This window comes from Pholcus phalangioides, unplaced genomic scaffold, assembly GCF_987345545.1.
Source record: "Pholcus phalangioides strain wild (caught in Gottingen) unplaced genomic scaffold, Ppha-v1.0 ptg000005l_1, whole genome shotgun sequence".
NCBI classification, from domain to species: domain Eukaryota; kingdom Metazoa; phylum Arthropoda; class Arachnida; order Araneae; family Pholcidae; genus Pholcus; species Pholcus phalangioides.
Window position 1 is genome coordinate 1,074,915 of NW_028301598.1, and position 14,153 is coordinate 1,089,067.

Below are 14,153 nucleotides of genomic sequence, written 5' to 3' on the forward strand. Positions count from 1 at the left end.
TGAAATGATTTTCAACAGAGGCGGATTTCGATCCTTTCGCACTGGTGAAAATGGTTTGAGTTCCACTTCTCATTTGAAGAAAGTAATTTTGATATCTCTGCCTTGTCTAACGATTGAGACTGCAGAGATGTGGTTTCGTTTCAAAAAAAAAAAAAAAAAAAAAAAAAGAAAAGAGAAGAAAATATTCCCCCAGGAAGAACTCCTAGTTTCAAAGGGAATACAAAGTGTTGATCAAGTCTAGTTCGTCTGGTGCCTCTCAAAGCCACCCATCCGGCAAGGGTGACCCTGCTGGCAGCGTATTGCTGCCGCCGGTTCGGCTGACTTCGTCATTGGCACACGCAAGCCCCCTCGCCACGACAAGGCTTAGACATATTGAGGAGGAAGGTGGGGCCAACAACCTGGCCCCTAAAGCATATCCAAACACTCCAGTACACCCGAGAGAATGAAAGGAGGGGAAAAAAAGAACAAAAATATTTTTTGTTTTTTTTCATTTTATGGTTTTTTTGTATTTTTTTTTCTGCATTTCGAACTTCAATTAGTCAATAGGAAAAGACCCGTCCAGTATCCGTTCCAGTCGTAGACAATGCGCTTTCACGTGCGTTTTGTCGGAGGTTCGCCGATGTGACTTCATTACCGCCAGGAACCTCGCTTCCCACTTTTGACCGATCGCGCGTTTTCCTGTTTCTTCCTCTTTTGAGCAAGAGCTTCGCGCATTATGCTGGTCTTGGTGGGTTTGAGCCAAGACGGGTTGAAGTCACCGCGATCACCAATCCGACGACCTACCGGTGCCAATCTTATGCCGAGGCAAGGATCGTCTGAGCCGGAGGAGTCACTCTCACTCTCCTCCGTCCAACTAGTTTCTCCGGAATCCGACTCAGAAGATTCTCGCTCGTCGGGCCAGCCTCGGAAAATGCACGCGGTACAATCGCATATAGAATTCTCGCCGTCCCCCCGAGGTTCACCATGTGAAGTACCATTCGCTCCATCGACCGAAAAAGTGCTGTTGAAGACGTCTTCTTTGGTAAACGGAGCGAAAAAGTAGTTCAGTTTCGGATCGCCCAGAGGACCGTCGAGGTCTTCTGCGTTTTCGATCACGTAAGTCTCGTTCAAGACATGGTGCGAGGTCGGAAAAACAGAATAAGGGACGACGGCCATCTGCGGGGGACGCTCGATCGGAGGATGCTCGACCTCCAAAAACCCGTGTTGGAAGCTATCATCAAAAACCTCAAAAGTGTCGTCCAGACGACGAAGCCAGGATGATGCCGGAACCAGGGTCAGTGGAGGCGCGATCTCCACGGTACGACTGCCAGCAACGAATGAGAAAAGACGTAGTCCCTCCCATTGACGACGGCGGCGAGACGTGGGACCGGCTGCACGGGCAGTTTCCCTTCGCCACAGCCACCAGAAGTACAAGGCAGCAACAAACGCAAAAAAACCAACCACAGACATCATTAATACGAGTGCACAGAGGGAACGTAGATACACCAATTATAATAGCCGGAACGTATCCGAGGACGAGAAACGGTTCGGGCAACCTTTATATACTTTCGTCGCCTCGAAGTTTCCAAATAATTCGTGGAATATCGAGGGAAATACCTGGAAAAATTTCGCCGAAGTTTCCAAATAATTCGTGGAATATCGAGGGAAATACCTGGAAAAATTTCGTCGAAATTCGGCGAATTGTAGAGATCCAAAAAATTTTTTTTTAAGGACGGAGGGGGGAAAAAAAAATCCCACTCGACTTTGTTGTAGCGAACTTTCCACAGAGTTTGTTTCTACGAGAAATCCGTAATTGTCATCGTGACTTTCTCGGCGCTCTAGCCGTGCTACCGACCGCAACAAATCGAGGACGTGGCTCATGCCACACTCCCTATATGAAATAAACAGAGTCCCAAGACAGTGTGCGATACCTTCTTCACATGCCGATCGTCAGACACCGTCGTCTTACGAACCGAAATTTCAAGTTTTTCGTACCAACTAACTTCGCTCGGTGAATACGCAATTCGTTGATGCGTAGCGTTCCGAAAAAAAAGCGTCTGAACGTAAAAACGATTGAGCTGTTCACGGTCAGCACCAGATGGCGCTGTACGTTTTATAAAGCGCTTTATTTTCTTTAACTCGTCGCATCTGCTAAAAAAAATAATGTTCTGAAACAACATTACGAGATTCCAAATTGGAATTGCTATTACTTCACGTCTGGTGGTGGATGTGGAAAACTTTGTTTGTCAAGGGCTCCTGAAATCCAGAAAGGTGTTCGGATGATCATGCTGAAGTATTTTATTTATTTATTTTTTTTTGTTTCTTTCGCTGACTAAAAAAAAAACCCTGGAGATCCGTTCATTGAAGGAAAAAGAGGAATTAGAATGCTTTTTCGAATGAGGAGAAGAGAGGCACTGAAATGATTTTCAACAGAGGCGGATTTCGATCCTTTCGCACTGGTGAAAATGGTTTGAGTTCCACTTCTCATTTGAAGAAAGTAATTTTGATATCTCTGCCTTGTCTAACGATTGAGACTGCAGAGATGTGGTTTCGTTTCAAAAAAAAAAAAAAAAAAAAAAAAAGAAAAGAGAAGAAAATATTCCCCCAGGAAGAACTCCTAGTTTCAAAGGGAATACAAAGTGTTGATCAAGTCTAGTTCGTCTGGTGCCTCTCAAAGCCACCCATCCGGCAAGGGTGACCCTGCTGGCAGCGTATTGCTGCCGCCGGTTCGGCTGACTTCGTCATTGGCACACGCAAGCCCCCTCGCCACGACAAGGCTTAGACATATTGAGGAGGAAGGTGGGGCCAACAACCTGGCCCCTAAAGCATATCCAAACACTCCAGTACACCCGAGAGAATGAAAGGAGGGGAAAAAAAGAACAAAAATATTTTTTGTTTTTTTTCATTTTATGGTTTTTTTGTATTTTTTTTTCTGCATTTCGAACTTCAATTAGTCAATAGGAAAAGACCCGTCCAGTATCCGTTCCAGTCGTAGACAATGCGCTTTCACGTGCGTTTTGTCGGAGGTTCGCCGATGTGACTTCATTACCGCCAGGAACCTCGCTTCCCACTTTTGACCGATCGCGCGTTTTCCTGTTTCTTCCTCTTTTGAGCAAGAGCTTCGCGCATTATGCTGGTCTTGGTGGGTTTGAGCCAAGACGGGTTGAAGTCACCGCGATCACCAATCCGACGACCTACCGGTGCCAATCTTATGCCGAGGCAAGGATCGTCTGAGCCGGAGGAGTCACTCTCACTCTCCTCCGTCCAACTAGTTTCTCCGGAATCCGACTCAGAAGATTCTCGCTCGTCGGGCCAGCCTCGGAAAATGCACGCGGTACAATCGCATATAGAATTCTCGCCGTCCCCCCGAGGTTCACCATGTGAAGTACCATTCGCTCCATCGACCGAAAAAGTGCTGTTGAAGACGTCTTCTTTGGTAAACGGAGCGAAAAAGTAGTTCAGTTTCGGATCGCCCAGAGGACCGTCGAGGTCTTCTGCGTTTTCGATCACGTAAGTCTCGTTCAAGACATGGTGCGAGGTCGGAAAAACAGAATAAGGGACGACGGCCATCTGCGGGGGACGCTCGATCGGAGGATGCTCGACCTCCAAAAACCCGTGTTGGAAGCTATCATCAAAAACCTCAAAAGTGTCGTCCAGACGACGAAGCCAGGATGATGCCGGAACCAGGGTCAGTGGAGGCGCGATCTCCACGGTACGACTGCCAGCAACGAATGAAAAAAGACGTAGTCCCTCCCATTGACGACGGCGGCGAGACGTGGGACCGGCTGCACGGGCAGTTTCCCTTCGCCACAGCCACCAGAAGTACAAGGCAGCAACAAACGCAAAAAAACCAACCACAGACATCATTAATACGAGTGCACAGAGGGAACGTAGATACACCAATTATAATAGCCGGAACGTATCCGAGGACGAGAAACGGTTCGGGCAACCTTTATATACTTTCGTCGCCTCGAAGTTTCCAAATAATTCGTGGAATATCGAGGGAAATACCTGGAAAAATTTCGCCGAAGTTTCCAAATAATTCGTGGAATATCGAGGGAAATACCTGGAAAAATTTCGTCGAAATTCGGCGAATTGTAGAGATCCAAAAAATTTTTTTTTAAGGACGGAGGGGGGAAAAAAAAATCCCACTCGACTTTGTTGTAGCGAACTTTCCACAGAGTTTGTTTCTACGAGAAATCCGTAATTGTCATCGTGACTTTCTCGGCGCTCTAGCCGTACTACCGACCGCAACAAATCGAGGACGTGGCTCATGCCACACTCCCTATATGAAATAAACAGAGTCCCAAGACAGTGTGCGATACCTTCTTCACATGCCGATCGTCAGACACCGTCGTCTTACGAACCGAAATTTCAAGTTTTTCGTACCAACTAACTTCGCTCGGTGAATACGCAATTCGTTGATGCGTAGCGTTCCGAAAAAAAAGCGTCTGAACGTAAAAACGATTGAGCTGTTCACGGTCAGCACCAGATGGCGCTGTACGTTTTATAAAGCGCTTTATTTTCTTTAACTCGTCGCATCTGCTAAAAAAAATAATGTTCTGAAACAACATTACGAGATTCCAAATTGGAATTGCTATTACTTCACGTCTGGTGGTGGATGTGGAAAACTTTGTTTGTCAAGGGCTCCTGAAATCCAGAAAGGTGTTCGGATGATCATGCTGAAGTATTTTATTTATTTATTTTTTTTTGTTTCTTTCGCTGACTAAAAAAAAAACCCTGGAGATCCGTTCATTGAAGGAAAAAGAGGAATTAGAATGCTTTTTCGAATGAGGAGAAGAGAGGCACTGAAATGATTTTCAACAGAGGCGGATTTCGATCCTTTCGCACTGGTGAAAATGGTTTGAGTTCCACTTCTCATTTGAAGAAAGTAATTTTGATATCTCTGCCTTGTCTAACGATTGAGACTGCAGAGATGTGGTTTCGTTTCAAAAAAAAAAAAAAAAAAAAAAAAAGAAAAGAGAAGAAAATATTCCCCCAGGAAGAACTCCTAGTTTCAAAGGGAATACAAAGTGTTGATCAAGTCTAGTTCGTCTGGTGCCTCTCAAAGCCACCCATCCGGCAAGGGTGACCCTGCTGGCAGCGTATTGCTGCCGCCGGTTCGGCTGACTTCGTCATTGGCACACGCAAGCCCCCTCGCCACGACAAGGCTTAGACATATTGAGGAGGAAGGTGGGGCCAACAACCTGGCCCCTAAAGCATATCCAAACACTCCAGTACACCCGAGAGAATGAAAGGAGGGGAAAAAAAGAACAAAAATATTTTTTGTTTTTTTTCATTTTATGGTTTTTTTGTATTTTTTTTTCTGCATTTCGAACTTCAATTAGTCAATAGGAAAAGACCCGTCCAGTATCCGTTCCAGTCGTAGACAATGCGCTTTCACGTGCGTTTTGTCGGAGGTTCGCCGATGTGACTTCATTACCGCCAGGAACCTCGCTTCCCACTTTTGACCGATCGCGCGTTTTCCTGTTTCTTCCTCTTTTGAGCAAGAGCTTCGCGCATTATGCTGGTCTTGGTGGGTTTGAGCCAAGACGGGTTGAAGTCACCGCGATCACCAATCCGACGACCTACCGGTGCCAATCTTATGCCGAGGCAAGGATCGTCTGAGCCGGAGGAGTCACTCTCACTCTCCTCCGTCCAACTAGTTTCTCCGGAATCCGACTCAGAAGATTCTCGCTCGTCGGGCCAGCCTCGGAAAATGCACGCGGTACAATCGCATATAGAATTCTCGCCGTCCCCCCGAGGTTCACCATGTGAAGTACCATTCGCTCCATCGACCGAAAAAGTGCTGTTGAAGACGTCTTCTTTGGTAAACGGAGCGAAAAAGTAGTTCAGTTTCGGATCGCCCAGAGGACCGTCGAGGTCTTCTGCGTTTTCGATCACGTAAGTCTCGTTCAAGACATGGTGCGAGGTCGGAAAAACAGAATAAGGGACGACGGCCATCTGCGGGGGACGCTCGATCGGAGGATGCTCGACCTCCAAAAACCCGTGTTGGAAGCTATCATCAAAAACCTCAAAAGTGTCGTCCAGACGACGAAGCCAGGATGATGCCGGAACCAGGGTCAGTGGAGGCGCGATCTCCACGGTACGACTGCCAGCAACGAATGAGAAAAGACGTAGTCCCTCCCATTGACGACGGCGGCGAGACGTGGGACCGGCTGCACGGGCAGTTTCCCTTCGCCACAGCCACCAGAAGTACAAGGCAGCAACAAACGCAAAAAAACCAACCACAGACATCATTAATACGAGTGCACAGAGGGAACGTAGATACACCAATTATAATAGCCGGAACGTATCCGAGGACGAGAAACGGTTCGGGCAACCTTTATATACTTTCGTCGCCTCGAAGTTTCCAAATAATTCGTGGAATATCGAGGGAAATACCTGGAAAAATTTCGCCGAAGTTTCCAAATAATTCGTGGAATATCGAGGGAAATACCTGGAAAAATTTCGTCGAAATTCGGCGAATTGTAGAGATCCAAAAAATTTTTTTTTAAGGACGGAGGGGGGAAAAAAAAATCCCACTCGACTTTGTTGTAGCGAACTTTCCACAGAGTTTGTTTCTACGAGAAATCCGTAATTGTCATCGTGACTTTCTCGGCGCTCTAGCCGTACTACCGACCGCAACAAATCGAGGACGTGGCTCATGCCACACTCCCTATATGAAATAAACAGAGTCCCAAGACAGTGTGCGATACCTTCTTCACATGCCGATCGTCAGACACCGTCGTCTTACGAACCGAAATTTCAAGTTTTTCGTACCAACTAACTTCGCTCGGTGAATACGCAATTCGTTGATGCGTAGCGTTCCGAAAAAAAAGCGTCTGAACGTAAAAACGATTGAGCTGTTCACGGTCAGCACCAGATGGCGCTGTACGTTTTATAAAGCGCTTTATTTTCTTTAACTCGTCGCATCTGCTAAAAAAAATAATGTTCTGAAACAACATTACGAGATTCCAAATTGGAATTGCTATTACTTCACGTCTGGTGGTGGATGTGGAAAACTTTGTTTGTCAAGGGCTCCTGAAATCCAGAAAGGTGTTCGGATGATCATGCTGAAGTATTTTATTTATTTATTTTTTTTTGTTTCTTTCGCTGACTAAAAAAAAAACCCTGGAGATCCGTTCATTGAAGGAAAAAGAGGAATTAGAATGCTTTTTCGAATGAGGAGAAGAGAGGCACTGAAATGATTTTCAACAGAGGCGGATTTCGATCCTTTCGCACTGGTGAAAATGGTTTGAGTTCCACTTCTCATTTGAAGAAAGTAATTTTGATATCTCTGCCTTGTCTAACGATTGAGACTGCAGAGATGTGGTTTCGTTTCAAAAAAAAAAAAAAAAAAAAAAAAGAAAAGAGAAGAAAATATTCCCCCAGGAAGAACTCCTAGTTTCAAAGGGAATACAAAGTGTTGATCAAGTCTAGTTCGTCTGGTGCCTCTCAAAGCCACCCATCCGGCAAGGGTGACCCTGCTGGCAGCGTATTGCTGCCGCCGGTTCGGCTGACTTCGTCATTGGCACACGCAAGCCCCCTCGCCACGACAAGGCTTAGACATATTGAGGAGGAAGGTGGGGCCAACAACCTGGCCCCTAAAGCATATCCAAACACTCCAGTACACCCGAGAGAATGAAAGGAGGGGAAAAAAAGAACAAAAATATTTTTTGTTTTTTTTCATTTTATGGTTTTTTTGTATTTTTTTTTCTGCATTTCGAACTTCAATTAGTCAATAGGAAAAGACCCGTCCAGTATCCGTTCCAGTCGTAGACAATGCGCTTTCACGTGCGTTTTGTCGGAGGTTCGCCGATGTGACTTCATTACCGCCAGGAACCTCGCTTCCCACTTTTGACCGATCGCGCGTTTTCCTGTTTCTTCCTCTTTTGAGCAAGAGCTTCGCGCATTATGCTGGTCTTGGTGGGTTTGAGCCAAGACGGGTTGAAGTCACCGCGATCACCAATCCGACGACCTACCGGTGCCAATCTTATGCCGAGGCAAGGATCGTCTGAGCCGGAGGAGTCACTCTCACTCTCCTCCGTCCAACTAGTTTCTCCGGAATCCGACTCAGAAGATTCTCGCTCGTCGGGCCAGCCTCGGAAAATGCACGCGGTACAATCGCATATAGAATTCTCGCCGTCCCCCCGAGGTTCACCATGTGAAGTACCATTCGCTCCATCGACCGAAAAAGTGCTGTTGAAGACGTCTTCTTTGGTAAACGGAGCGAAAAAGTAGTTCAGTTTCGGATCGCCCAGAGGACCGTCGAGGTCTTCTGCGTTTTCGATCACGTAAGTCTCGTTCAAGACATGGTGCGAGGTCGGAAAAACAGAATAAGGGACGACGGCCATCTGCGGGGGACGCTCGATCGGAGGATGCTCGACCTCCAAAAACCCGTGTTGGAAGCTATCATCAAAAACCTCAAAAGTGTCGTCCAGACGACGAAGCCAGGATGATGCCGGAACCAGGGTCAGTGGAGGCGCGATCTCCACGGTACGACTGCCAGCAACGAATGAGAAAAGACGTAGTCCCTCCCATTGACGACGGCGGCGAGACGTGGGACCGGCTGCACGGGCAGTTTCCCTTCGCCACAGCCACCAGAAGTACAAGGCAGCAACAAACGCAAAAAAACCAACCACAGACATCATTAATACGAGTGCACAGAGGGAACGTAGATACACCAATTATAATAGCCGGAACGTATCCGAGGACGAGAAACGGTTCGGGCAACCTTTATATACTTTCGTCGCCTCGAAGTTTCCAAATAATTCGTGGAATATCGAGGGAAATACCTGGAAAAATTTCGCCGAAGTTTCCAAATAATTCGTGGAATATCGAGGGAAATACCTGGAAAAATTTCGTCGAAATTCGGCGAATTGTAGAGATCCAAAAAATTTTTTTTTAAGGACGGAGGGGGGAAAAAAAAATCCCACTCGACTTTGTTGTAGCGAACTTTCCACAGAGTTTGTTTCTACGAGAAATCCGTAATTGTCATCGTGACTTTCTCGGCGCTCTAGCCGTGCTACCGACCGCAACAAATCGAGGACGTGGCTCATGCCACACTCCCTATATGAAATAAACAGAGTCCCAAGACAGTGTGCGATACCTTCTTCACATGCCGATCGTCAGACACCGTCGTCTTACGAACCGAAATTTCAAGTTTTTCGTACCAACTAACTTCGCTCGGTGAATACGCAATTCGTTGATGCGTAGCGTTCCGAAAAAAAAGCGTCTGAACGTAAAAACGATTGAGCTGTTCACGGTCAGCACCAGATGGCGCTGTACGTTTTATAAAGCGCTTTATTTTCCTTAACTCGTCGCATCTGCTAAAAAAAATAATGTTCTGAAACAACATTACGAGATTCCAAATTGGAATTCCTATTACTTCACGTCTGGTGGTGGATGTGGAAAACTTTGTTTGTCAAGGGCTCCTGAAATCCAGAAAGGTGTTCGGATGATCATGCTGAAGTATTTTATTTATTTATTTTTTTTGTTTCTTTCGCTGACTAAAAAAAAAACCCTGGAGATCCGTTCATTGAAGGAAAAAGAGGAATTAGAATGCTTTTTCGAATGAGGAGAAGAGAGGCACTGAAATGATTTTCAACAGAGGCGGATTTCGATCCTTTCGCACTGGTGAAAATGGTTTGAGTTCCACTTCTCATTTGAAGAAAGTAATTTTGATATCTCTGCCTTGTCTAACGATTGAGACTGCAGAGATGTGGTTTCGTTTCAAAAAAAAAAAAAAAAAAAAAAAAAGAAAAGAGAAGAAAATATTCCCCCAGGAAGAACTCCTAGTTTCAAAGGGAATACAAAGTGTTGATCAAGTCTAGTTCGTCTGGTGCCTCTCAAAGCCACCCATCCGGCAAGGGTGACCCTGCTGGCAGCGTATTGCTGCCGCCGGTTCGGCTGACTTCGTCATTGGCACACGCAAGCCCCCTCGCCACGACAAGGCTTAGACATATTGAGGAGGAAGGTGGGGCCAACAACCTGGCCCCTAAAGCATATCCAAACACTCCAGTACACCCGAGAGAATGAAAGGAGGGGAAAAAAAGAACAAAAATATTTTTTGTTTTTTTTCATTTTATGGTTTTTTTGTATTTTTTTTTCTGCATTTCGAACTTCAATTAGTCAATAGGAAAAGACCCGTCCAGTATCCGTTCCAGTCGTAGACAATGCGCTTTCACGTGCGTTTTGTCGGAGGTTCGCCGATGTGACTTCATTACCGCCAGGAACCTCGCTTCCCACTTTTGACCGATCGCGCGTTTTCCTGTTTCTTCCTCTTTTGAGCAAGAGCTTCGCGCATTATGCTGGTCTTGGTGGGTTTGAGCCAAGACGGGTTGAAGTCACCGCGATCACCAATCCGACGACCTACCGGTGCCAATCTTATGCCGAGGCAAGGATCGTCTGAGCCGGAGGAGTCACTCTCACTCTCCTCCGTCCAACTAGTTTCTCCGGAATCCGACTCAGAAGATTCTCGCTCGTCGGGCCAGCCTCGGAAAATGCACGCGGTACAATCGCATATAGAATTCTCGCCGTCCCCCCGAGGTTCACCATGTGAAGTACCATTCGCTCCATCGACCGAAAAAGTGCTGTTGAAGACGTCTTCTTTGGTAAACGGAGCGAAAAAGTAGTTCAGTTTCGGATCGCCCAGAGGACCGTCGAGGTCTTCTGCGTTTTCGATCACGTAAGTCTCGTTCAAGACATGGTGCGAGGTCGGAAAAACAGAATAAGGGACGACGGCCATCTGCGGGGGACGCTCGATCGGAGGATGCTCGACCTCCAAAAACCCGTGTTGGAAGCTATCATCAAAAACCTCAAAAGTGTCGTCCAGACGACGAAGCCAGGATGATGCCGGAACCAGGGTCAGTGGAGGCGCGATCTCCACGGTACGACTGCCAGCAACGAATGAGAAAAGACGTAGTCCCTCCCATTGACGACGGCGGCGAGACGTGGGACCGGCTGCACGGGCAGTTTCCCTTCGCCACAGCCACCAGAAGTACAAGGCAGCAACAAACGCAAAAAAACCAACCACAGACATCATTAATACGAGTGCACAGAGGGAACGTAGATACACCAATTATAATAGCCGGAACGTATCCGAGGACGAGAAACGGTTCGGGCAACCTTTATATACTTTCGTCGCCTCGAAGTTTCCAAATAATTCGTGGAATATCGAGGGAAATACCTGGAAAAATTTCGCCGAAGTTTCCAAATAATTCGTGGAATATCGAGGGAAATACCTGGAAAAATTTCGTCGAAATTCGGCGAATTGTAGAGATCCAAAAAATTTTTTTTTAAGGACGGAGGGGGGAAAAAAAAATCCCACTCGACTTTGTTGTAGCGAACTTTCCACAGAGTTTGTTTCTACGAGAAATCCGTAATTGTCATCGTGACTTTCTCGGCGCTCTAGCCGTACTACCGACCGCAACAAATCGAGGACGTGGCTCATGCCACACTCCCTATATGAAATAAACAGAGTCCCAAGACAGTGTGCGATACCTTCTTCACATGCCGATCGTCAGACACCGTCGTCTTACGAACCGAAATTTCAAGTTTTTCGTACCAACTAACTTCGCTCGGTGAATACGCAATTCGTTGATGCGTAGCGTTCCGAAAAAAAAGCGTCTGAACGTAAAAACGATTGAGCTGTTCACGGTCAGCACCAGATGGCGCTGTACGTTTTATAAAGCGCTTTATTTTCTTTAACTCGTCGCATCTGCTAAAAAAAATAATGTTCTGAAACAACATTACGAGATTCCAAATTGGAATTGCTATTACTTCACGTCTGGTGGTGGATGTGGAAAACTTTGTTTGTCAAGGGCTCCTGAAATCCAGAAAGGTGTTCGGATGATCATGCTGAAGTATTTTATTTATTTATTTTTTTTTGTTTCTTTCGCTGACTAAAAAAAAAACCCTGGAGATCCGTTCATTGAAGGAAAAAGAGGAATTAGAATGCTTTTTCGAATGAGGAGAAGAGAGGCACTGAAATGATTTTCAACAGAGGCGGATTTCGATCCTTTCGCACTGGTGAAAATGGTTTGAGTTCCACTTCTCATTTGAAGAAAGTAATTTTGATATCTCTGCCTTGTCTAACGATTGAGACTGCAGAGATGTGGTTTCGTTTCAAAAAAAAAAAAAAAAAAAAAAAAGAAAAGAGAAGAAAATATTCCCCCAGGAAGAACTCCTAGTTTCAAAGGGAATACAAAGTGTTGATCAAGTCTAGTTCGTCTGGTGCCTCTCAAAGCCACCCATCCGGCAAGGGTGACCCTGCTGGCAGCGTATTGCTGCCGCCGGTTCGGCTGACTTCGTCATTGGCACACGCAAGCCCCCTCGCCACGACAAGGCTTAGACATATTGAGGAGGAAGGTGGGGCCAACAACCTGGCCCCTAAAGCATATCCAAACACTCCAGTACACCCGAGAGAATGAAAGGAGGGGAAAAAAAGAACAAAAATATTTTTTGTTTTTTTTCATTTTATGGTTTTTTTGTATTTTTTTTTCTGCATTTCGAACTTCAATTAGTCAATAGGAAAAGACCCGTCCAGTATCCGTTCCAGTCGTAGACAATGCGCTTTCACGTGCGTTTTGTCGGAGGTTCGCCGATGTGACTTCATTACCGCCAGGAACCTCGCTTCCCACTTTTGACCGATCGCGCGTTTTCCTGTTTCTTCCTCTTTTGAGCAAGAGCTTCGCGCATTATGCTGGTCTTGGTGGGTTTGAGCCAAGACGGGTTGAAGTCACCGCGATCACCAATCCGACGACCTACCGGTGCCAATCTTATGCCGAGGCAAGGATCGTCTGAGCCGGAGGAGTCACTCTCACTCTCCTCCGTCCAACTAGTTTCTCCGGAATCCGACTCAGAAGATTCTCGCTCGTCGGGCCAGCCTCGGAAAATGCACGCGGTACAATCGCATATAGAATTCTCGCCGTCCCCCCGAGGTTCACCATGTGAAGTACCATTCGCTCCATCGACCGAAAAAGTGCTGTTGAAGACGTCTTCTTTGGTAAACGGAGCGAAAAAGTAGTTCAGTTTCGGATCGCCCAGAGGACCGTCGAGGTCTTCTGCGTTTTCGATCACGTAAGTCTCGTTCAAGACATGGTGCGAGGTCGGAAAAACAGAATAAGGGACGACGGCCATCTGCGGGGGACGCTCGATCGGAGGATGCTCGACCTCCAAAAACCCGTGTTGGAAGCTATCATCAAAAACCTCAAAAGTGTCGTCCAGACGACGAAGCCAGGATGATGCCGGAACCAGGGTCAGTGGAGGCGCGATCTCCACGGTACGACTGCCAGCAACGAATGAGAAAAGACGTAGTCCCTCCCATTGACGACGGCGGCGAGACGTGGGACCGGCTGCACGGGCAGTTTCCCTTCGCCACAGCCACCAGAAGTACAAGGCAGCAACAAACGCAAAAAAACCAACCACAGACATCATTAATACGAGTGCACAGAGGGAACGTAGATACACCAATTATAATAGCCGGAACGTATCCGAGGACGAGAAACGGTTCGGGCAACCTTTATATACTTTCGTCGCCTCGAAGTTTCCAAATAATTCGTGGAATATCGAGGGAAATACCTGGAAAAATTTCGCCGAAGTTTCCAAATAATTCGTGGAATATCGAGGGAAATACCTGGAAAAATTTCGTCGAAATTCGGCGAATTGTAGAGATCCAAAAAATTTTTTTTTAAGGACGGAGGGGGGAAAAAAAAATCCCACTCGACTTTGTTGTAGCGAACTTTCCACAGAGTTTGTTTCTACGAGAAATCCGTAATTGTCATCGTGACTTTCTCGGCGCTCTAGCCGTGCTACCGACCGCAACAAATCGAGGACGTGGCTCATGCCACACTCCCTATATGAAATAAACAGAGTCCCAAGACAGTGTGCGATACCTTCTTCACATGCCGATCGTCAGACACCGTCGTCTTACGAACCGAAATTTCAAGTTTTTCGTACCAACTAACTTCGCTCGGTGAATACGCAATTCGTTGATGCGTAGCGTTCCGAAAAAAAAGCGTCTGAACGTAAAAACGATTGAGCTGTTCACGGTCAGCACCAGATGGCGCTGTACGTTTTATAAAGCGCTTTATTTTCCTTAACTCGTCGCATCTGCTAAAAAAAATAATGTTCTGAAACAACATTACGAGATTCCAAATTGGAATTCCTAT